The following is a 23959-nucleotide window of genomic DNA, read 5'->3' as shown; positions in this document are numbered from 1 at the left end:
AGTGTAAGAGTGAGACTAGATATCTAAAGTTACTTCAAGCAATAAAACATAAAACGCTCAGGATTCTGTTATTTTTAAGTTTTCTAGACAACAAAAGGATACTTCAATTAAGGTTTTATTAGATAGGCAGCATTTCTAAAACATTCTGTTTTCATCTCAGATCAATACTGTTTGCCTAGCCTTTCATATTGCTAGAGTGAAAACTAAGAAAATAGATAATTTTTACTGAACTATTCCATCGTTTCAGAAATTCTAGATTAAAGGATTAAGTTTACAAAGGATTTTTAAAAATTCATCTGGCTTACAAATTCCACAGAATCATGGGTGTATAAGTGAAAGATTTTAACGATCAGATAGTAAGCTGATAATATTAAACTGCTTCTACAGAGGGCAACTTATGAATCAATAGACAGGAGTGAGGTACTATAGGAGGATGAACAGGGAGAAGAGTTAAAGAAAGGCCACTTAATAGGGAACATTACCAAAAGCAAATAAACACAAAGCTAAAGGGTATCATCTAATCTGATTCGCTACAGAAATATAAGATAATTCACTGAGACTCTGGGACAGTCTCATCTTTTTCGGTACGACAGTAAAATGTGCACACACACTTTTTGGGGGAACAAGAAAAAGGAGACATTTAATATTTTTCCTCAAAATTACTGTACCATCTTAAAAAGTACTCTGCATATCTTCGTTATACACCTCACACCAATTATTCTTTTTTCTTCCCCTCAGGAACCATTAAGGAAACACTAATAGACAAGCTGATATATTCTTGCTTTGTATCCTACTCAAGGTAAATTTTTTCAAAGGATGGAAACCATGGGTGGGTTTAAATTTGCTATTGTCTCACAGCCTTCTACTGAATACGTATATTCTGTAGTTGTCTCTTTGCATTTTTTGTGGATCTTCTGATTTGATATAACCAGTCTGTTTAATGCGCTTCCTCCAAAATTCTTGTGATTTTCAACTCTGCTTCCTGAATCTTTTTAGGAGTTAGAGAGTTCAGAGAATCTGTAATATTATTTTGTTTTGCATTTGTATGAATTTAGCTCTAAATCTCATTCATGGAAAAGAGGAAGAACATTTTTTGGAGGATTTTTGGGCCTCAAATATAAGCTCAAAAGGAACTTCCTCTAAACAACAAAAAACAAAGATAAACTTTTCTTTCCACAAATATATCAAATATACTCAACCCCAAAACATGAAACAAAATATTTCTTCCTTGAGTAATATAACACATTTAACATACTTGGAAAAAAAACAGCTGCCGAGCCAGTGAGAACTGTTACTCATCTTGTTTAGATGGCTATTTAAAGTCTTGATTTAAAACAATAATTCAGAAAAAGAGGGACAGAAAGAGCACAGTATTCTTTAGGAGACACTTAGTCCTTCAAAAAACCTGAACAGATACACACACACACACACACACACACACACACACACACACACACACACCCTAATGCCCAGTGAGGTTGGGGCATATATATCCCCTCTCCTACAATTACTAATAGAAAGGTGCACACACACACACACACACACACACACACACACACACCCTAATGCCCAGTGAGGTTGGGGCATATATATCCCCTCTCCTACAATTACTAATAGAAAGGTGCGCGCGCGCGCGCGCACACACACACACACACACACACACACACACACACACACACACCCCCTAATGCCCAGTGAGGTTGGGGCATATATATCCCCTCTCCTACAATTACTAATAGAAAGGTGCAGTAAAATTTGGGTGTGGTGAGGAATGAAGGGGGAGAAAAGGGAGTAGAAGGGAAGCAGTCAGGAAGAAAAAGGGAGAGAGAAGAGAGAAAGAGAGTGACATAGATTTACATGATAATTAACACTGATTAAACTAGAATGGGGGAATTAAATTTAAGCTATTGTCTCAGATTTGTTCTTTACTTTCTAGTTCATTGCACAGGGAGGGCACTCGAATTTGTTGACTGAACAAATAATAGCAGTTCTAGGCAAAGGCAATATTATTGACCTTCCCAAGGCAAAGACGTAGATTGTTTCCGCCTTGTCTTGTATTAAAGCATGACAGGACAAGCGACAGTCTCTGCATAGGATTCATGATTACCTGGACTCCCTCACCTAAGAACTAAAGTCTTACAGACACATTTAATTTCAAGATTTTTGCAAATTTTTGTGATACTGGAACAAAATGTTTTTCTTCAGAGCTATTTTGTAAAATGTCTAATGGACAAATTCAGAAAATTATTAGAGCAACAGACACGTTTAATCATTGGGTTTTAGGGAGATTCTTTGTCTTCTCTCTACGGAAGTTTTAAAACTGTGCTACAGTTTACTGTTCCTACAGCTAATTGGAGGGAAACAATTTTTGATGTGTTAAGATGTCTTAAGATTTCAAAAAGAATGCACATTATAGTAACATTTTTCTGGTTCTGTAAGATGTATCACAAGTCATCCCCATAAATGGAAGTGTCTCTTAGTTTTTCATTTACTTTTTATATGGGCTTGACTGGAGTCAAATTGTTACTCCTGCAAATTAAGAGCTAACAACTATCCCTGTACAACCTAAGAGATAAACACTGGACTTGGAGATGGAGGGCAAGGGTGAATGTAAAAGTTTCATAAACTTACTGGTTTTTATATAACCCACACGTGTTTTTAAAAATAGTTTTCCCTGAAGTCTGAGGTAGTTAGAATATGGAGGCCGGGTGCAGCGGCTCACGCCTGTAATCCCAGCACTTTGGGAGGCCAAGGCAGGCAGATCACGTGAAGTCAAGAGTTCAAGACCAGCCTGGCCAACATGGTGAAACCCTGTCTCTACTAAAAAATACAAAAATTAGCTGGGCATGGTGGCATGTGCCTGTAATCCCAGCTACTCGGGAGGCTGAGGCAGGAGAATCGCTTGAACCTGGAGGTGGAGGTTGCAGTGAGCAGAGATCACGCCACTGCATTTCAGCCTGGGCGATCGAGCAAGACTCCATCTCAAAAAAAAAAAAAAAAGATTATGGAGAAAAACTTTTATGTAAAATTGTAGGTCTTACCGGAATAGCAGAATCAAGAGTAGTTATGAGACAGGAATATAATACATTCTGAGGAACTATTCTGTGTAAACACATGATCTAGAACATGCAGTCTTTCTTTTTCTTTGCAGAAATACCAGCTCTTAAAGAAACTGCTAATAGTTAAGTCATGGTTTTTAGTCTAAAATCCTGACTCAGAAATGTTACACAGTAAGTATAAGAATGACAAACGTTACTGCTATCACTGGCATAATCTCCCTTTGTCTAGATTATTTATTCTAATCACAAAAAAGTACACCCATTGAAGAACGCTTATAAAGTAAAGCTGGAAAAAAAAAAACCACCTACGTGTTATCTTTGAGACATTGTAAACCTGGGTTATTTTCTTTCCGAGATTTAAAAAGCATTATTATAGGCACATGTCTATTTAGTTTTATACTGGTTTTTGTTTTTTCCCCCACTAAACTTCAAACAAGAATTTAACCTTTACAGTTTTGGTCTTTGGGACTGTCCTAACACAAATTAACTGTTAAAATTCTTATATATTCAATCTGCTAATTTTTTTTTTTTTTTTTTTTGAGACATGGTCTTCCTTTGTTGTCCAGGCTGGAGCACAGTGGCATGAACTTGGCTCACTGTAGCTTCAAACTCCTGGGCCCCAGTGATTCTCCCACCTCAGCCTCCCCAGTAGCTGGGACCGCAGGTACATGCAACCATGCCCAGCTAATTTTTTAAACTTTTTGTAGACATCATCTCTTACCATGTTGCCCAGGCTGGTCTTGAACTCCTGGGCTCAAGTGATCCTCCCGTCTTGGCTCCCAAAGCGCTGGGATTACAGGAGTGAGCCACTGCCACACTCAGCCCAATCTGCTAAATAGTGATTAAGCAGCTAAAAGCTCATAATTACTCCTATGTAGTAGGATAATTTGAAAGCAATCAACTAAGAGGGAGACGACTAAAATTAAAAAAGATTCTAAAAAGATAAATAGGCAGTGAAGAACTATAAAAGAGCTAAATGTACATGATTCTAAAAATTAAGACATTTTATTCAAAAGTAAACAGGAACTAAAAAAACCTACTTGGCCTGGCATGGTGGCTCACGTCTAGAATCCCAGCACTTTGGGAGGCCAAGGTGGGCAGATCACAAGGTCAGGAGTTCAAGACCAGCCAGGACAACATAGTGAAACCCTGTCTCTACTAAAAATACAAAACATTAGCCGGGTGTGGTGGCAGGCCCCCGTAATCCCAGCTACTTGGGAGGCTGAGGCAGGAAAATCGCTTGAACCTGGGAGGTGGAGGTTTCAGTGAGCCAAAATTATGCCATTGCACTCCAGCCCGGGTGACAGTGTGAGACTCCCACTCAAAAAAAAAACAAAAAGAAAAAAAAAAATACCTTCATGATTAGTCTTCAGAAAATCCACATAAGGATAAAATTAAACTGGTCAAGTTTCACATCTACTGTCAAGAGTCAAATCACAGCACAGATCTTTATGAGCCACTTCTAGTAGCAAGGATTTGGATTCAGGCTAATGAAATTAAATGGGATTTTTAGAGAGTAGGGTAAGGTTAAAAAACAGAAAAGGGTAAAAAAATATAAAATTATACCTACACTTCATTTATAACCATGTAAAATATTTATGTAAAAACTGGGAGGAAACAAAGAAAAGTTTAATGCTAACATGCAGGCTACATACTTGAATAATAAGTGGTTTCTCTTTGTTCTTCAATGCTTGTAATGATAATTTAAAATTGGAAGAAATAAAAAAGTAAAACTTTTAAAGTTAATTTTCATTCACTATTTCAAATCCTGTTTTATCCTGTATGACTAACCCACTTTAGTCTTGTTATAGATTTTAGGACAGATTGCTCTTTATAAAAATACTATTGGAACACATTTTAAAAACAGCTAATTTTACTGGGCACAGTACAATTTTGTGTATGATTTTGATCTGGAGAACTCATGGAGTTCATAGACAGTACTCATTTTATACCCCAAAAAACGAAAAACCAAAAACAGCATCATTCCACAGAAGTTAAAAGAATGTAAAAGAGGTTGAGAGCGGTGGCTCACACCTGTAATCCCAGCACTCTAGGAGGTTGAGGAGGGAAGACTGTTTGAGGTCAGGAGATCAAGACCAGCCTAAGTGAGACCTCTACAAAAAAATTAAAAAATTAGCCAGGCACGGGGTACATGATTGTCATTCCGGCTTCTCAGGAGGCTAAAGTAGGAGGATCACTTGAGCCCAGGAGTTGGAGGTACAGTGAGCCATGATCGTGCCACTGTACTCTAGCCTGGGTAACAGAGTGAGACCTTGCCTCAAAGAAAAAAAAAAAAAAACCAAAAGAATGTAAAAGCGCTAACTACGTAAGACAGGTAAATCTCTAATCCCAGGGTATCCTATCCTACTATTAGCTATGCCACAATATAAATCTGACAGCAATTTTTAGGTAAACTTAATATTGCTTCTCTTTACTAATTTATTAATCAGGTAGTCATCCAAGTAAGTTGCAAGAGTTTAACATTTTTTTCTATTTCCTTGGTATAATAAAGAAAAGAGATCTTTATTTTCCTCTCTCTCCCTTTTCTTAGATCTTAAGCTAAAGAACACTTGTAGTTAATTGCAAATGCTTCCTCTACCCCTTATATAAATATAAATATAGATATAGATAGCTAGACTCTGTCTCTTATAAAAATAAAATATACTGCACTCCAGCCTTGGTGACAGAGTGAGACTCTGTCTCTAAAAAAATAAGGCCAAGTATGGTGGCTCATGCCACCATGAGGTCAAGATGGGAGCATTGTCTAGGAGTTCAAGACCAGCCTGGGCAACATAGGGAGACCTCATCTCTACAAAATACAAAAAATTAGCCCAGCATGGTGGCTAATTTTTAAAAATTAGCCAGGTATAGTGTTGTGCACCTGTGGTACAAGCTACTCCGGAGGCTGAGGCAAGAGGATTGCCCGAGCCCGGGAGATTGAGGCTACAGTGAGCTGTGATCACACCACTGTGCTCTAGCTTGGGTGAAAGAGTGAGACTTGGTCTCAAGATATAATTTTAAAAAAATTAATAAGGCTGTTTTATTTTCTGCATTTGTGGAGATAATTTTCTGGGTTGGCCTGAACTGTGCACATTAGCTGAAGATCTTGTGACCACATAATGGCCAGGTAAGAGACTGAATTACAAAAAAGTCTCCCTTCTAGCTCCACATGCTTTTGGAATATAACATAAACTCCCTAGTTCCAAGATTTGAAATTTACGTGTCCAGAGTCTGGGTCTCTTAGATTGAAGTGACACAAAATTGACACTATGAAGACTTTCCAAGGATAGACACTTCACTAATGCTCAGGGAACAGTCCCAGTGCATTGTCACAGAGTTGCGCATAAACAGAGGAGAATGTTCTAATAATGGAACTTTCAGTGAGAGTTCCTATCCTTGTCACCTGGTTTTAATCCCTTCTCATCCATTCTTGATATATTTTGACAATTTTTACTTTTTTCCAAGTTTTGAGATCTACAGGTTGGTACTAAATCATTCTGATTACACAATATGCAAGAACTTTTTCCCTCTAGAGTACCCATAGGCTGTGAATCATATTCTGTGCCAAATCACCACCTTTTTTCCTTTCACAGATCTTCATGGAAATCTAGGAAAATGTGATGATTCATCTAAGAAACTAAGGTGGCACGAAGAAGAAACCCAGGTGAGAGAAGGATAAATTTTACAATGAAGATGTAATGACCTGAAAAGAGTAACAATGGCGATGAAATATGTAAGAATGATGGGTCACTGAGAGATGTCAACCAAAAGAAAAACTTGAGAGTTAGGTCTAGTGTTTTTCAGGCATTTTCTCAGAGGTTGTTATATGAAATGTATGTTGACTTGGTAATTAGGCTTCCCATTGTATGACAAAATCTCTCTGCTCTATCACTGCTTCACAAAGAGCTTGAATTACATGACTTGGTTTGGTGAGGTCCTAGCAACGGAAACAAAACAGTATAATAAAATGAGGAAAATAGACTTAAATTCTATCAAACACAGCCATTTCGCTTGGGGAGGACAAGGTGGGTGAACTGCTTGAGGCCAGGAGTTCCAAAATTAGCCTGAGCAACACAGTGAGATACCATCTCTTATGAAAAAAATTTTTAAATTAGCTAGGTGTGGTGGCATGTGTCTATAGTCCTAGCTACTTAGGAGGCTGAGGCAGGAGGACCGCTTGAGCCCAAGGGTTGAAGGTTATATGATCGTATTACTGTACCCTAGCCTGTGTGACATAGCAAGAACCTGTCTCTAAAAACAACGAAGCCAGGTATCTATAACACAATTTAAATGTTTTTACTTCTAGCTTTAACGTTAAATATCAAAGTAAAAGTCAAATCCAGGTTTAGTAATTTTATTTATATCCTCAATAACCACTTTTTGGTTTTATAAATTTTTTCCCTACTGTTTTCTTGTTATCTGTTTAATTTATTTCCTATCTGTATTATTTCCTTTCTTTTACTTTTTCTGGGTTTGTTCTTCTTTTAATAATTTCTTAAGGTGAAAGCTGAGGTCAATAATTAGATTTTTTTTTTTTTTTTTTTTTTTTGACAGAGTCTTGCTCTGTCACCCAGGTTGGAGTGCAGTGGCGCCATCTCGGCTCACTGTACGCTCCGCCTCCCGGGTTCACGCCATTCTCCTGCCTCAGCTTCCCCAGCAGCTGGGACTACAGGCGCATGCCACCATGCCTGGCTAATTTTTTTGTATTTTTAGTAGAGATGGGGTTTCACTGTGTTAGCCAGGATGGTCTCGATCTCCTGACCTCATGATCCGCCTGCCTCGGCCTCCCAAAGTGCTGGGATTACAGGTGTGAGCCACCGTGCCTGGTCTTTTTTTTCGTTTCTAATAATTGCGGTTAAGTGATGTAAATTTCCATCTGTGTACTGCTTTAGCAGTGTGGTAGGCAGAACAATGGACCAAACCAAAGATGCCAATGACTTAATGCTTTTAACCTTGTGAATACGTAACCTTACCTGGCAAAACTGACTTTACAAATGTGATATTAAAGGATCTTGTGATGAAGAGACTATTATCCTGGATTAACCCAGTGGATCCAATGTAATCGAAAGGCTCGTTACAAGCAAGAGGGAGGTAGGAGAAACAGAGAAAGAGATTTGAAGATGCTATGCTGTTGGCTTTGAAGATGGAGGAAGGGGTCACAGCCAAAGAACGTAAGCAGTCTCTAACAGATAAAAAAGACAAGGGAATAGATTCTTCCACAGAGCCTCCAGAGGAGTCACAGACCTGATGATACCTTGATTTTTGGCCCAAATGAAACCCATTTTGGACTTCTGACATCCAAAACTGTAAGATAATATGTATTGTTTTAAGCCACTGTGTTTGTGGTGATTTGTTACAACAGCAATAGAAAATGAACATAAGAAACACCCACAAAATTTGATATGTTGGGTGGGTTTTCATTTTCCCTCGGTTCAAAATATTTTATAATTTCATTTCTGATTTCTTCTTTGACCTCTGCGTTATTTAAAAGTGTGCTAGTTTCTAAACATATGGGGGATTTTCCAGAGATATTTTTCTCATTGATTTCCAACTTGAATCCTTTTAAAGTTATTAAGCCTCGGTTTTGGAAACACAATATGGTCTATCTCGGTAAGTGTTCAATTTGTATTTGAAAAGAATGTGTATCTACTGTTCGAATGGTTAGTCAATTAAATCAAGTTGGTTGACTGTGCTATTCAATCTCCTAGGTCCTTACTAGTTTTCTGTTTACTGGTTCTACCAATTCTGGGTTTTCCAGTTATGTCGATTCCTTATCGCTTGAATATGTGAAATACAGTTATAGCAACCGTATCTAATAACCCTTTAATGATTTTTCTGCTAATTCTAAGTATGTCAGTAATGAGTTTCAACTGATTTGCTTTCTCCTTATTATGGGTCATATTTTTTTCATGGTGTCACAGGGCCAAAAATCAAGGTATCATCAGGTCTGTGACTCCTCTGGAGGCTCTGTGGAAGAATCTATTCCCTTGTCTTTTTTATCTGTTAGAGACTGTTTGTATTCTTTGCAAATACTTGAGGAAGAAACAATATCAATTTTACACCAACTTTCTCAGAATACTGAAGGAGAAAACTCATTAACTCATCATTTGAAGTCTGCGTCGTTACCAAGATACCCAAACATGACAATCACCAAAAAACTAAAGGTGAACATCCCTTATAAATTTAAACACAAACGCCCCACCCCCCAAAAAAAAACACTAAATAAAATTTCAGCAAGTAAAATTCAACAATACAGAAAAAGAAAAAAATGTGATGGCCAAATTTTATCCCAGGAAAGCAGGTTGGTTTAATATTCAAATATCACATATTTTCAAATAAGCAATTAATAAGCAAAAAAGAAAACCATATGATTTACTAACAAATGCAGGAAAAGCAACTGATAAAATCCAATCTATATTCTTGACTAAAATAATTTCTCAGCAGTCTAGGAATAAAAAAGAAGTTCCTCATCTAGATAATAAAAAACTGACAGTTAACATCATACTTAATGGTAAAAGATTGAATGATTTCTCCCTGAGAAAATGTTTACTTTTACCACTTCTATTCAACATTGTATTGAAGGTCCCAGCTAGTGCAGTAAGTCAAGAAAAAGAAATAAAGCGTGCATCCAGATGGAAATGAATTAACTTTGTCTTCGTTCAAATAAGATTATCCATATAAAAAAATCCAAAGGGATCGCCATGAAAAAGCTAACAAGACTAGCAAGTGTACTTAGCGAGGTTGCAAGACATGAAACTGATATACAAAAATCTATCATATATTGTATTTCCATATACTAGTAACAAAAATTGAAATAAAAAATACCACGTACAAGAGCATCTAAAGATATAAATTTGACAAAAGATACAAAAAACCTATACGCTAGAAACTCCAATTATTGAGAGAATTAAAGAATACTTTAAAATATGCCTTTGGGAGGCTGAGGCAGTCAGATCACGAGGTCAGGAGATCGAGACCATCCTGGCTAACACGGTGAAACCCCATCTCTACTAAAAATACAAAAAATTAGCTGGGTGTGGTGGCGGGCGCCTGTAGTCTCAGCTACTTGGGAGAGGCAGGAGAATGGCGTGATCCCGGGAGGCAGAGGCTGCAGTGAGCTGAGATCATCCCATTGCACTCCAGCTTGAGCGATAAGAGCGAGACTCTGTCTCAAAAAAACAAACAAACAAAAAATACCATGACCATGTTCATGGGTCAGAATACTCAATATTGCAAGATGTCAATTCTGTCTACAGTGTCAATGCAAATCAAATTTCAACTGCCTTTTTTTTGCAGGAAAAAATATAGAAAACCTGATTATAAAATGAATCTAGAAAAACAAAGGACCTAGAATGGCCAAAACAACTTTGAAAAAGAAGAATGAAATTAGAGGGCTTAATACTCGGATTTTAAGACTTATTACAAAGCTTCTCTATCACGACTGTGTGGTATGAGCATAAAGACAACCGGATAAATAGAAAAAAACAGAGAATCCATTCAGTCGACTCTCAATATGTATGCACAACATACTTATAGAAGTGGTACAAAGGAGATTTAGCAGAAACAAGATAGCCTGAAATTTTCAGACATTACTGGTGGGAATATAAAATGGCAAATGTACTTTCGAAAATGACTTACAAGTTCTTAAAAATTAATATACAGCTATATATAACCCAGCCATTTCAGCTATACATATTTACCCAAGAAAAATGACAGCTTATGTCCATACAAAGACTTGTACCTAGGTGCTCACAGCAACATTATTTGTAATAGCCCCAAACTGGAAACAGCCAAAATGTCTATCAATAGGTTAACAGACAAATTGTGGCAAATCCATACTCGGCATTTCTTTAAAAATACAACATATAGGCCGGGCACGGTGGCTCATGCCTGTAATCCCAGCACTTTGGGAGGCCGAGGCGGGTGGATCACGATGTCAGGAGCTCAAGACCATCCTGGCCAACATGGTGAAATCCCGTCTCTACTAAAAATACAAAAAATTAGCCGGGCGAGGTGGCGGGCGCCTGTAGTCCCAGCTACTCGGGAGGCTGAGGCAGGAGAATGGCGTGAACCTGGGAGGCGGAGCTTGCAGTGAGCCGAGATCGCACCACTGCACTCCAGCCTGGGTGACAGAGTGAGATTCTGTCTCAAACAAAACAAAACAAAACAAAACAAAAAACAAAACAAAAAAACATATATAAACATGCTGAATGAAAGAAGCCAGTCAGGCTGGGCATGGTGGCTCATGCCTTTAACCTCATCACTTTGGGAGGCCGAGGCAGGTGGATTGCTTAAGCTCAGAGTTTGAGATCAGCCTGGGCAACATGGTGAAACTGTCTCTACAAACAAAAAACAAAAAATTAGCCAGACATTGTAGTGCACGCCTGTTGCCCCAGCTACTTGGGAGGCTGAGGCAGGAGGATGCATTGAACCTGGGGGGTCAAGGCTGCAGTGGGCTGTGATCGTGCTACTGCACTCCAACCTAGGTGACAGAGTGAGACTCTATCTCAGAAAGAAGCCAGACAAAAAAGAGTTCATGCTTTCATTTACGTAAGATTTCTAAAATGCAAACTAATCTGTAGTGACAAAAAACTTGTGCTTGCCTGGCGATGAAATGAGGCTAGTAGTGCAGGAGGGAGGGATTTACAAAACAGGCATAAAAAAATTTTGGGTGATAAATATGATTATAGTTACCATTTATACAGAGTATGTTACTGTTAAAAGTGATCAAATATTTTGTGTACATTAACCTTATGTCAACTATACCTCGATAGAAATATTAAAGTGTCCTGGGTGGTTTCTGAAGTACCCAAAACATTAGCATATCCATGCATCTATTACACACTTATCAAAATATGATAATGTATGTTTACTGGCATAAAAACATTTCTATGACATACTGTTTTTACAAGGCTTTAAAATTATATATACAGTTATTTTTCCATTTACAAAGGTAAATATATAATCTGTACATCTAAGTAGTGGGATTCCAAGGGGTTTTTTTCTTCCTCCTCATTTGTTGCTTTTATCGTTTACTTTTTGTTTTTAATGACAAATGTGTCCATTGAAACAAAGGTAATATCCCTCTCTCCCGACTAGCCATTTCTACTTGCCTGAGGTGAACCTTGCCTCAGCACTTTGTATCTGATGTATAGTCTTCTACACCATCATGGCTCATACAAATAATCACAACCCCATATACAAGTTTATTTTATTATTTATTTTATTTTTTAGACAGGGTTTCTCTCTGTGGCTCAGGCTGGAGTGCACTGGTGCAGTCACGGCTCTCTATACTCTTGAATTGCCAGGTTCAAGCAGTTCTCCTGCTTCGGCCTCTTGAGTAGCTGGGACCACAGTCACACGCGAGCACTTTGCTAATTTTTATTTTTTTGTAGAGACGGGTCTCCCTATGTTGCCTAGGTTGGTCTTGAACTCCTGGGCACAAGCAATCCTTCCGTCTTAGCCTCCCAAAGTGCTGGAATTACAGGCATGAGCCACAGCACGTAGCCACAAGTTTAATGGGGTCATAACTATATGAGTTGTTCTTCAACATGCTTTATTTTCACTTAAGAAAATCCCTCCTAGCGTCTAGTCATTATGCAAACACCAGTATGCAACATTTCTTTTGAAAAATCTTACGTTTTTGCTATTTTTCTTACCACGAAAACTTTTAAATATATCCCACTAGTACCTTTTATTAAAAAAAAAAAAAAAAAAAAAAAAGGCAGTTTCTCACTATGTTGCCCAGGCTGCTCTTGAACTTCTGGGCTCAAGTAATCCTCTGCCTCAGCCTCCTGAGTAGCTGAAATTATAGGTGTGAGCCACTGCACCCAGCCTATACTAGTTATTTCCAAATACAGATATTGTCAGATTTAGTTCCACAAAGGTTACTCATACTCCTCTCACAAAGAAATGTGTCTTGGATTTTCTCTATTCTCACAAGTACTTTATATTTGGCAAACTAATAGCTTAAACGTGCTATTTCTACACTCACTAATGAGGTTAAGCATTTTTTCCTTTTTTTGTTTTTGGTTATTTGCTCTTTCTTTTCTGTGAATTTCCTATTTTCATCCTTTATCTAATCTTCCATTAGATACTTTGTTTTCTTTTTAACCCACAGGTATTTTCCTACAGATAGGTTAACCTTATACATATGGTCTTTTGATTTCCTTTCTGCCAAGACAAAACCCAACATTTATTTATTCTTTTCTTTTAGACAGGGTCTCACTTTGTCGCCCAGGCTGAAGAACAGTGGCTCAATCATGGCTCACTGCAGCTTCAACCCCCCTGGTTCAGGTGATCCTCCCACCTCAGCCTCCCACGTAGCTGAAGTACAGGTGCATGCCACCACACCTCGTTAATTTTTGTATTTTTTATAGAGACAGGATTTCGTTATATTGTTCAGGCTGGTCTTTGAACTCCTGGGCTCAAGCAATCCACCCAACTTGACCTCCCATAGTGCTGGGATTACAGGTGTAAGCCATCAAGCCTGACCCCATTTTTTAAAAATTATCATCACTTTATATTGAATTTTCTCTAACCAGTATATGCTGACTTTGAAAACAATACCAAAAGAAAAAATAATAATAAAAAAAATCCATTTTAACTAATCTGAAATTAAGGCAAGGGAAAGTCTTTTTTCTCTTGCCTTTAATACATATCACAAAGTAAATTAGAAGGGAGACACAGCGTCTACAAAGCCTATGATCTGGCATACTTCTCCTCAGCAGTAAGCTACTATTTTACTCTAGCTATGAATTTTGAGAATCACGAAGCAATAATATTTTTTAAAGACCCTTTTATAGAGAAGAAAATCAGAATGTTATTTCCTATTGTAAGGATGTAGGCTATCCTTCTAAAGACACCGAAGTCAGAATGTTATTTTCTCTTGTGATGACTTTAGTTAGCCCTCTGGATATATATATATATATATATATATATATATATATATATATATATAGTAAGACGGAGTTTTGGTCTTGTTGTCCAGGCTGGAGTGGAATGGCGCAATCTTGGCTCACTGCAACCTCCACCTCCTGGGTTCAAGCAATTCTCTTGCCTCAGCCTCCCAAGTAGCTGGGATTACAGGCACACACCACCACACCCAGCTAATTTTGTATTTTTAGTAGAGATGAGATTTCTCCATTTTGGTCAGGCTGGTCTCAAACTCCCAATCTCAGGTGATCAGCCGGCCTCGACCTCCCAAAGTGCTGGGTTTACAGGCGTGAGTCACTGTGCCCGGTCGAGATAAATTACTTTATTATACAAATAAAATTTATAAATGGTGACATTTAACTAAGTTTTTAAAATAGGCAATTTGTTTTAAGTCACATATTTCAAGTAGACAAATTCCTGTAAATTTTCAAGCAAACTTTGATTTAATATATTTTATTCACATTCTTATCTTTTATTAGTAAAGATATGAGATAGCCTATTAATAAGTGATCATTATGGCAGAAAAGTAAGTAGAAAGGGCAACAATTAAAACTGAAAATTATCATCACATTATGACTGGTGATTGGATAGAAGAGAGAATAGAATAGTAGAATATATTAGGCTTGTTCTCTGCTTTTAAGCAAGAAAGGTGATTCCTACTGCCAAGAACAGGAAGTCGGAATAACTTTCTTCAATTAATCTACCATGTAATAGGAACTGAGAGAATTCTAAGAGAAAGAGGCTTAAAAATTCCAGTAACATATATGGTAGACTTTCTTACTGATCAGAAGCTACCTGATTCTCACTGTACTCTGTTTCATCTCCTATTCTGACCAAAACTTCCACCGAGAGCTTGGGTTTTTTTTCCCTATTAACTTCAGTCCTAGGCCTTTGGGATTTTTACACCAACTCTCTTTGGTCACTCTCTAGAAATACTGTTTCAGAATGGCAGTGGTCCAGGTTTCCTGATAGTAAATGCAGGAACCATCCATATATAGAGAAAGCTAAAGTCTCAATATTATTTTCAAAACCTTTTCTGCTAAAATATATTTTAGTAACAGTGTGCCTCTCTGTTGCTCCTCCAAACAACATAACTCATGTGAACAGGAATAATTATTTTATATAATAGAAGTGTTTATAAAAATTATGTGTAAATTATACTTGGGTGTATTTGAAAATGCTAAGAATGAATTATGTGATGTAACCATGTATAATTCTTAATGCATATGAAACCCTAAATATACCATATTCATAATGGAAAAAAATCTAATTTTTCCATTGACCAAATACCTATTTTGTGCAGAGAACAATTCCATATGTTGTTATTTGTAAATGAAAAAGCAAAAGCCAAGAAAAGCCAACACAATTTTGACGTAGAATTGAAAGGTAGTGGGCTTGTAATATTAAGATATTATAAAACTAAAGTAACTAAGGTAATTATGCTATTGATGCAAGGTTAGGCAGAGAAAAGAAGTGGCTCAATAGAAACCATTAATCTGAAGGCAGTGTTGAAGTGCTGTTATCAGCTTAACTAACAGTGTGCCTCATTATATAAATTGACCTCAGTCCTTGACCATTCCGAGAGAACAGCTGTTGGATTCCAAACCATGATTTTAAGGTCATGGATGATGTCACAGGATTGCAATGTGAGACATCTGTACCAGGGACTAGATACCACACTATCAAATTATACCAAGATATGAGCTGGTGATTCCATAGCCATATATGCTAAACTGGAAGAATACTGTTGAATTCAATTTTTTGTCATTATACTCCAGCTTCTGATATTGCCAGGTGAGGAGATAATGCTTACTAAAGTATGCAGTCTAAAAGCTCCAGCTTAGCCAATGTTTGGGCTCTGTCCCAAAGTGGCATGGAAAATAGAAGAAAATGTGCATCTGCTTCTGCTTTTCTCATCATGCTTCAGCAGGTCCAGTGTGTATTTTGACATCCCCAGGCTTCTGCCCTGCCATGGACATTCCTGTATCTTTATTTTCTTGATTTCACTATTCTTTCTTCAAATCTTTGGTGCTTATATCTACTTAGGTGATGGAATTTCTCTCAGAGTAGTAAATGACAAAATTATCAAAAATTCAACATCCTTTCAATTCACCATTACACTCAAATATTTTTGCAGCATTTGGGATTGGTATTGTCTGATACAAACTCTTTTTGAAAAGTTCTTTTAGGCCTATATTCGTATCAGTCTCTAAGTCCTGCTTTTCCTATTTCCATATCGAACATACTTCTTAGAATCTGAAGACCTCTATCTTATTTCAAATATCAATTTCACTTGACTGAACTCTAGTTTTTTGATATCTCAAATACTTATCAAAGTACCACTTATATCCAAAAATTCTGATGTAAATTCACTTGCATGGGAATGAATCTACTACTAGCTTCAAGGTCTACCTTTTTTTTTTTTAAAAAACGGAGTTTTGCTCTTGTTGCCCAGGCTGGAGTGCAATGGCATGATCTCGGCTCACCACAACCTCTGCCTCCCGGGTAGCTGGGATTACAGGCATGCGCCACCACGCCCGGTTGATTTTGTATTTTTAGTAGAAATAGGGTTTCTCCATGTTGGTCGGGCTGGTCTCAAACTCCCAACCTCAGGAGATCTGCCCACCTTGGCCTCCCAAAGTGCTGGGATTACAGGCGTGAGCCACCATGCCCAGCCTTGAAGGTCTACCTCTTTAAGAACATGTGCTTCTCTGGTTTCTGACACATAGCAAAGTTAGAAATTTGGCTTTTACCTTTTGGTCAACATCAGGCCCATTTACTGCTCTGCATTTTTAACATTTTTACCAAGCCACTTAGTGTATACCCTTGCTACTCTACACAATCAAAGACTTGGATACAAGCTAAGAATAATTATTAGGGTTTGAGTTCTTTGAGGATAAGGATTGTATTTTATTGGTCTCTTCAATCTACCCAGCAACCAATACAATGCCTGGCAAATCTGTTAATGAATAAATGACCTGCAATCAAAATTAAACTCACGATTAATGTCTCTCTAGAACAACAATACTGGTTAAATCTCTTTGTATTAAGTAGGTAGTATTACAGTATTCCCATTTCAGAGATGAGGAAACTGAAGAACAGAGAGATGTAAGTTTCCCCTTTACAGAGAGTAAAGGTTGGAGCTAGAACTGAGACACAGATCTAACTTCCAAATCCTTCCCAACTCAATACCCTGCCTCTCAAGTCTGCCTTATCCTGCACTTTCTCGCCTGAGTTCCAGCTTCATTATTATCTTGGTTAAAGTTGTCTTTTGCTTTTGTAGCAGAATAGGATGTGCAGTTTACTGTCCCAACAGCACAGTATGTCATTAGAAAAATAAAATGGCAAAGTGACACTAAGTAGAAGGTTTGTTCCAAAAAGTTCAGTGGAGGACAGTCCATTAAGCAATTGTCGACACTGAGAACAAAGATGACTCCAATGAGACCACTGGCGTATTTTTGAGGCCTCTGTTTTTACTGCTCTGTTTGCAGCCTTAGGCACTTTTGCATTTCAATAAGACACTTTTGAACCACTTCTACCATCATCAAAAACGCCTGCAATTTAATTCAAGGTAAACCTAGTACAGATGCAAAAAAGTCAATCACTACAGCACAAATATGTAATTTAATTAGGAAAGAGACTATAACATACATAGTTATCGTTCCATCTACTCAACACTTTTCGTCTCCAAATAAAATGCTACAGCTGACTGCCTCGAATATGTAAACCTAGATGGAAAAAAATATATATACTTTCCATCTGACCATCAGTGAATCTACATTACCAGACTGCAAAGCGCAGAGAAATTTGCTCTAACCTTAATATGTGGGAGCTATTATGAGTAATAAAAAATACACTCTAACAGGGACCATCACTTACTCCCTTCTCTCTTTACCTTACCCATCCCAATATTTATATATCTGTCTCTCTATAAAATTATCAGGTTCTCAGTGGAAAGGGACTTTGCCTCATTCATCTCTGTGGTGCTAGAGGTCAGAAAAGGGCCTGTCACATGGTAGGTATAAATTAGCATTGCCAGAACAAATGAAATCAATCTATTAACCAATTTAATTCTGGATTTTGTACCAAAAATAGTGAAGCATGGATTTATAACATCTCTTTTGGCACATCATAAAAACTTATGGTTAAGTCATTCGTATTTCTTGGTTTTCCATGACAGTTCCCGGTTTGAATATTCTTCTCTAATGTGTCCCAAAATATGGAGAATAGGCAGTCAAAAGGGTATTCTAATTTATAACTCATTTTAACATAACATTTTAGAGAAGATCTAGAGTCTGTTATTGAAATTTAAAGAAAGAACTACCAGCGTCTATTTATTCCAACTTTATCTGCTGATATGTTTGTTGAATTGAACACTACTAAATCTTATCTCCAAAAAACTGGAATTTTTCTGGGCTCTAATGAAAACATAATGATACAAGTGGTATCAGAAATTAACACAAAAAATAAATTCTTAAGAAATATTTCCATTCTCTGCATTCACATTACTGAAGAATAATAATTGATATTAATAAGAAGTGAGGCATTGCAAATCTTGAAGAATATTAGAAATCATTCAAAACAGACTGGTAGGTACCTTTTGAAATTTGACAATCTATGTTTCACATGTATCAGATAAATCATCATGAGAGAATTGTTTTTGTTTTTGTTTCTGAGATGGAGTCTCACTCTTGTCACCTAGGCTGGAGTGCATGCAGTGACATAATCTCGGCTCACTGCTACCTCAGCCTCCTTGGTTCAAGCAATTCTCCTGCCTCAGTCTCTGGCGTAGCTGCGACTACATGCACCACTACACTTGGCTAACTTCTATATTTTCAATAGAGATGGGGTTTCACCATGTTGGCCAGGCTGGTCTCGACTCCTGACCTCAGGTGATCCATCCGCCCACCTTGGCCTCCCAAAGTGCTGGGATTACAGGCGTGAACCACCTCACTCAACCGAAAATTATTATTTGAATGAGACCTAAGACACATATAACTGCAAAATTTATAATTAAACTTGCTTCTGGCTTCAATTATGACAAAAGTAATTCATATGAACAAAAAAATTTCACAACAAACGAGGAAAAACTGAAAAAGTCTTCTCTTTCCCATCTTGCTCCTAGGTCTCTCTCCCCAGAGAAAATTATTAAGTATTTCCTACTTATCCTCAGAAAATGTTGGTGTATATGCAAGCACATATATGTGTGCATTATACATGTGAATGTACATACAGGTTTCTCCTTTATTTATACTGTAAGTACTGTTTTACACCGTGGTATGGCTTTAAAATGAGAGCAAAACTCATTTGTAAGATACACAGAAAAGCCATGTTTTAGGGGTTATTCATGATTGATATAATTTATGGAACATCAATGTATAATACGATGTCAAAGGGAGGTTTTCCCTACATGATCAGGTATACGGATTTAAATATTTCAAATGTCACTCAAATCTTATTTGAATTATGTTAAAAACTAAAATAAATTATGACAGTCTGGGACTCAATAAATACCTGTTGAATGAAAGAGAACTATTAACGATGGTATTATGTTACAAAGGCCCTAATAGTTTTTGGATGTTATTGATCATCTCATTGAATACTGAACGCTATCACATAAATAATGACTTCTACTTTTATTTCTATACATTTTAGCAACAGGGTGTTGCTATGCTGCCCAAGTTGGAGTGCGGTGACACCATCATAGCTCACTGCAACCTCCAACTCCTAGGCTCAAGTAATCTTTCTGTCCCAGATTCCTGAGTACCTCCAACTACAGGCATACGCCACCGTGCCTGGTTAATTTTTAAACTTTTTGTAGAGAAAGGGTCTCTGTGTTGCCCAGGCTGGTCACGAACTCTGGGCCTCAAGTGATCTTCTCACCTCAGCCTTGCAAAGTGCTGGGATTATACTGTGAGCCACGGTAGCCAGCCTACTTTTATTTCTTAAACACTGCACTTGTATTAAGGTGATGGCTAGGTTACATGCACGAATTCTGGAATTGGCAGAAATTTGGAGAGAGGTATTAACTAATGAACTGGGAAGGATACATTCTGTGCTTTTTGCTATCCCTTACTAATAATTACTCAGGGTGAGCGCATTTGACTTTGTATCCCTTGTTATCAACTACCTGTCATCCAGCTGTAGCTTTATGTAAATATTATATTCATCTTTCATATAAAAATATCTTACTTTAGTAAGAACTATTTTAAATGATTTTAACTTTTGAATGCTGAAGTCTAAGATTTGTTTACAGGATATGTAGCTTAATTTGAGAGGCAGTATTACAAAAATGTGGCTATGAGTATAAATTGTAGAGTTGAAATTTGAATTCTGATTCCACCAATTATTAACTATATAACCTTCAGCAAGTATCATCTCCTCCATGCCTCATTCACCTCTTCTGTAAAGTAAGGATAATAGAGTTGTCGTGAGGGTTAAAGAATTTACCACAGTGTCTGATAAATAGCAAGCATTTAATCAGTGATAGCTACTATTATTAAAATCAACAGGCCAGGCATGGTAGCTCATGCCTGTAACCCCAGCACTTTGGAAGGCCAAGGCAGGAGGACTGCTGGAGGCCAGGAGTTCAAGACCAGCTGGGCAATATGGCAAGACTATGTCTCTACAAAAAGTTAGCTTGGTGTGGTGGCATGCACCTGTAGTTCCAGCTACTCAGGTGGCTGAGGTGGGAAGATTGCTTGAGACCAGGAGGTCAACTCCGCAGTGAGCCATGTTTATGCCACTGCACTCTAGCCTGGGTGACAGAGCAAGACCCTGTCTCAAAGAAAAGAAAAGAAAAGAAAAGAAAAGAAGAAAAAACCTACAAATTTTTCTTCCCAGGGTGGTGATTTTAAATATACCTGCTTTGTTACTATCAGATATTCTAAAAAACAAGACAAAACAAAAACCCAACAAAAATATCAACACAAATTTATACATTTGCTGAAATGAGTAAATAAACATTTAATAAAAGCTCTCAGGGGATTAGAAAAATAAAAGCTTTACTAATTCTGGAGATGTAAAAGAAGTTGGAGAGGTAAAATGTATACATATCAATATGCATAAAGTACTATGAGTATTTTAAATTGACATAATTATATTTATATGTTTAAGGGTTCAAGGAATTATCAGAAGAGAAAACCTTGTGAATAGAGTCATACTGAAAAATTGAAAAAAAAACAAACATTTTTTTTTCCCTTGAGGTGGAGTCTCACTCTGTTGCCCAGGCTGGAGTGCAGTGGCGCAATCTTGGCACTGCAACCTCCGCCTCCTGGGTTCAAGCAATTCTCCTGCCTTAGCCTCCTTAGTAGCTGGGATTACAGGTAACTGGCACCACACCCAGCTAACTGAATTGAGCAGTTTCCTTAATGTGGTCTAGGTTGAAGACAGCATCAAGGAAACAATGCAGGAATTAACACTCATCAAATAGGTGTGGGAGATTGGCAAAAAGATTAAAAAATAATATTAAAGCAAAGTTAGGATGAAATAACGATAGAGTTTCAAGGCTCATCTGGGAGCCTGGATCTTGTATCCTCGAAACGACTATTTCTACAGGTCTTAGAGAGATACCTGGCATCCAGCAGCAATATTTTCTCTGAAAGAATTTTCCGGAAAATGTGCACTTTAAACACTTTTCCAGAGAAGTCTGAAAGCAGAGTTGTAATAGCTGAGGTGTAAGACAACGACAGTCTGTGAAATGGAGTGAAAAAAAACGGGGATTGAACAGATGGGTGAATAAATGAATGGTTTGACAGGTGGAAAGAAGAGACAGATACAGAAGGGTCTCAGGTAGAAGAGTTGAAGGAAGACTTACAGAGGGTGGCTGAATTGGGCCAAAAACATAAGAGACCAAGTTACAAACAAAGAAAAAGCAGAATCACTACCTTAAGTTCTGATCACAGGGAACCGCTCTGCTTTCCGGGCCCAACTGGGTATTTCCTATTTGTGACATCAAGCAATGCCTCTAGAATGATTGCTACAGGCTTTTGTTTTTGTTTTTGTTTTTGTTTTTTTGACAAGATCTTACTCTGTCGCCCAGGCTGGAGTGCAGTAGTGTGAACACGGCTCAGTGCAGCCTCAATCTCAAAGGCTCAAGCAATCCTCCCACCTCATTCTCCAGAGTAGCTGGGACTACAGGCACACACCGCCATGCTTGGCTAATTTTTTACTTTTTTTTTATAGGGACGAGAGGTCTCTGTATGTTGCCCAGGCTGGTCTTGAACTCTACAGGTGGAACATTCAATACCAAGATGAGAACACTCTCTCAAACTGAGGTAAAATGTAACTAGCAGTAAAGTAATAAAACAGAATAAAAACAATACAGTTTTTATTTATATACTATATAAGTAAATAAATAAATTTATACAACAATAGCATGTGTCAAAAGAGGAAATAATTTTTGGCTATACACAAATACTCCTGTATCTCTGATACCGTCAGTTGTGGTGTTCTGGTTGAAATTTAATTCCTCAATTTTTAAGCTATAACTTCCCTAAGCAAATCCTTATATAGATTCTGGTGGCACCACCATATCATACTCAGTTTTCTTTTTTGTGAGACAGAGTCTCACTCTGTTGTCCAGGCTGGAGTGCAGTTATGTGATCCTGGCTCACTGCAACCTCCACCTTCCAGGTTCGAAAGATTCTCCTGCCTCAGCCTCCTGAGTAGCTGGGACTACAGGCATGCACCACCACGCCTGGCTAATTTTTTGTATTTTTAGTAGAGATGGGTTTCACCATGTTGGCCAGGATGGTCTCCATCTCCTGACCTCGTGATCGGCCCACCTCAGCCTCCCAAAGTGCTGGGATTACAGATGTGAGCCACCACACCAGGCCCCTCTTTTTCTTTATACAGTATTTGTTGACATGTAATTTACGTATCATAAAATTAACTTTTTAAAACTATATAATTTAATGGTTTGTGGTATATCCATAGTTGTGTGACCATTACTGCTATCTAACTTTAGAATATTTTCATCACCCCAGAAAGAAGCTTGGTATGCATTAGTACTGCCTCCCCACCTTCTTCTCTCCCCAACCCTGGCGAGCACTAATTTATTTTCTGCTTCTATGGATTTGCCTATTTCAGACATTTCATACAAATGGAATCATATAAAATGTGGTCTTTTGTGACTTTTTTCACTTAGCATAATGTTTTTAAGGTTCATCCATCGTATACCATGTGAATTTCATTCTTTATCATGGTCCAATATTCCATGGTATGTATATATCACATTTTGTTTATTCATACATCAGTTGATAAACTGATTTGGGTTGTTACCACTTTATGACTGCCCTATTCATTTTTTCCCCCATTCTTCTGAATTTTCTCTGTCTTTCTTCCTAATTTTCCACTCCTGCCAAAGCAGGAAGTTAATGATGGTATTACCATCCTCAACTCAATTGCAGATTTTCCTTCACTGTTCTAAGCAGGCCTTCTCCTTTACCAATCACAGCAGAGGTCACCTTGAGATGTGTCTACTGTGAAGATAAATGACATAATGGATACAAAAACTTTTAGTCAACATTATACATGCGAACGGCCTATCCTAAGGGATTTTCCACCATCTCATGTCCCAGATTTTATTAAAAACGTTTCAGAAGGTATTCAACTTCTTGAGCTTCCTTTCTTTGGAAGATAAATTCCTCAGGGCAAAGATCATGATATCCAACTCTTCTGTGTATTAGTAGAGTTCAAAGGGAACATTTGGGCTCTTAATACAAGCTGAAAATAGAAGTATCAATATTATTTAATATTCAGAGTGCTTAATATGTGTCAGATGTTGTGCTAAGTACTTTACATACATCACATTTTATCTTTACTACAATTCTATAAGGTAAATACTATTATTATCTTCATTTTCTAGATGAGAAACAGACTCAAAGAGGTTAGGAAACTCATGCAAGGTCACAGAGACAGACAAGGAAAAAGGGTAAGACTCAGGAGTGTTTGATTCTGTTGCT

General features: G+C 37.6%; 1 protein-coding gene and 1 long non-coding RNA gene across 33 annotated transcripts in view; one reads left to right on the top strand and one right to left on the bottom strand.

Annotated features, from left to right (window-relative positions):
- The window catches only part of EIF4G3 (eukaryotic translation initiation factor 4 gamma 3), a 375758-nt gene that overhangs the window by 93394 nt on the left and 258405 nt on the right, over positions 1–23959 (bottom strand). The window lies entirely within an intron of this gene.
- LOC144335692 (uncharacterized) overlaps positions 1–23959 on the top strand; it is a 36534-nt gene that overhangs the window by 1967 nt on the left and 10608 nt on the right. Inside the window, exons 2-5 of the long non-coding RNA XR_013406751.1 lie at positions 739–799; positions 6653–6723; positions 22179–22270; positions 23863–23928. This is a non-coding gene — a long non-coding RNA (uncharacterized LOC144335692). The remainder of the gene's footprint in view (positions 1–738; positions 800–6652; positions 6724–22178; positions 22271–23862; positions 23929–23959) is intronic.

This window comes from Macaca mulatta, chromosome 1, assembly GCF_049350105.2.
Source record: "Macaca mulatta isolate MMU2019108-1 chromosome 1, T2T-MMU8v2.0, whole genome shotgun sequence".
In the NCBI taxonomy this organism is placed as follows: domain Eukaryota; kingdom Metazoa; phylum Chordata; class Mammalia; order Primates; family Cercopithecidae; genus Macaca; species Macaca mulatta.
This window is presented reverse-complemented; position numbering and strand designations above follow the sequence as displayed.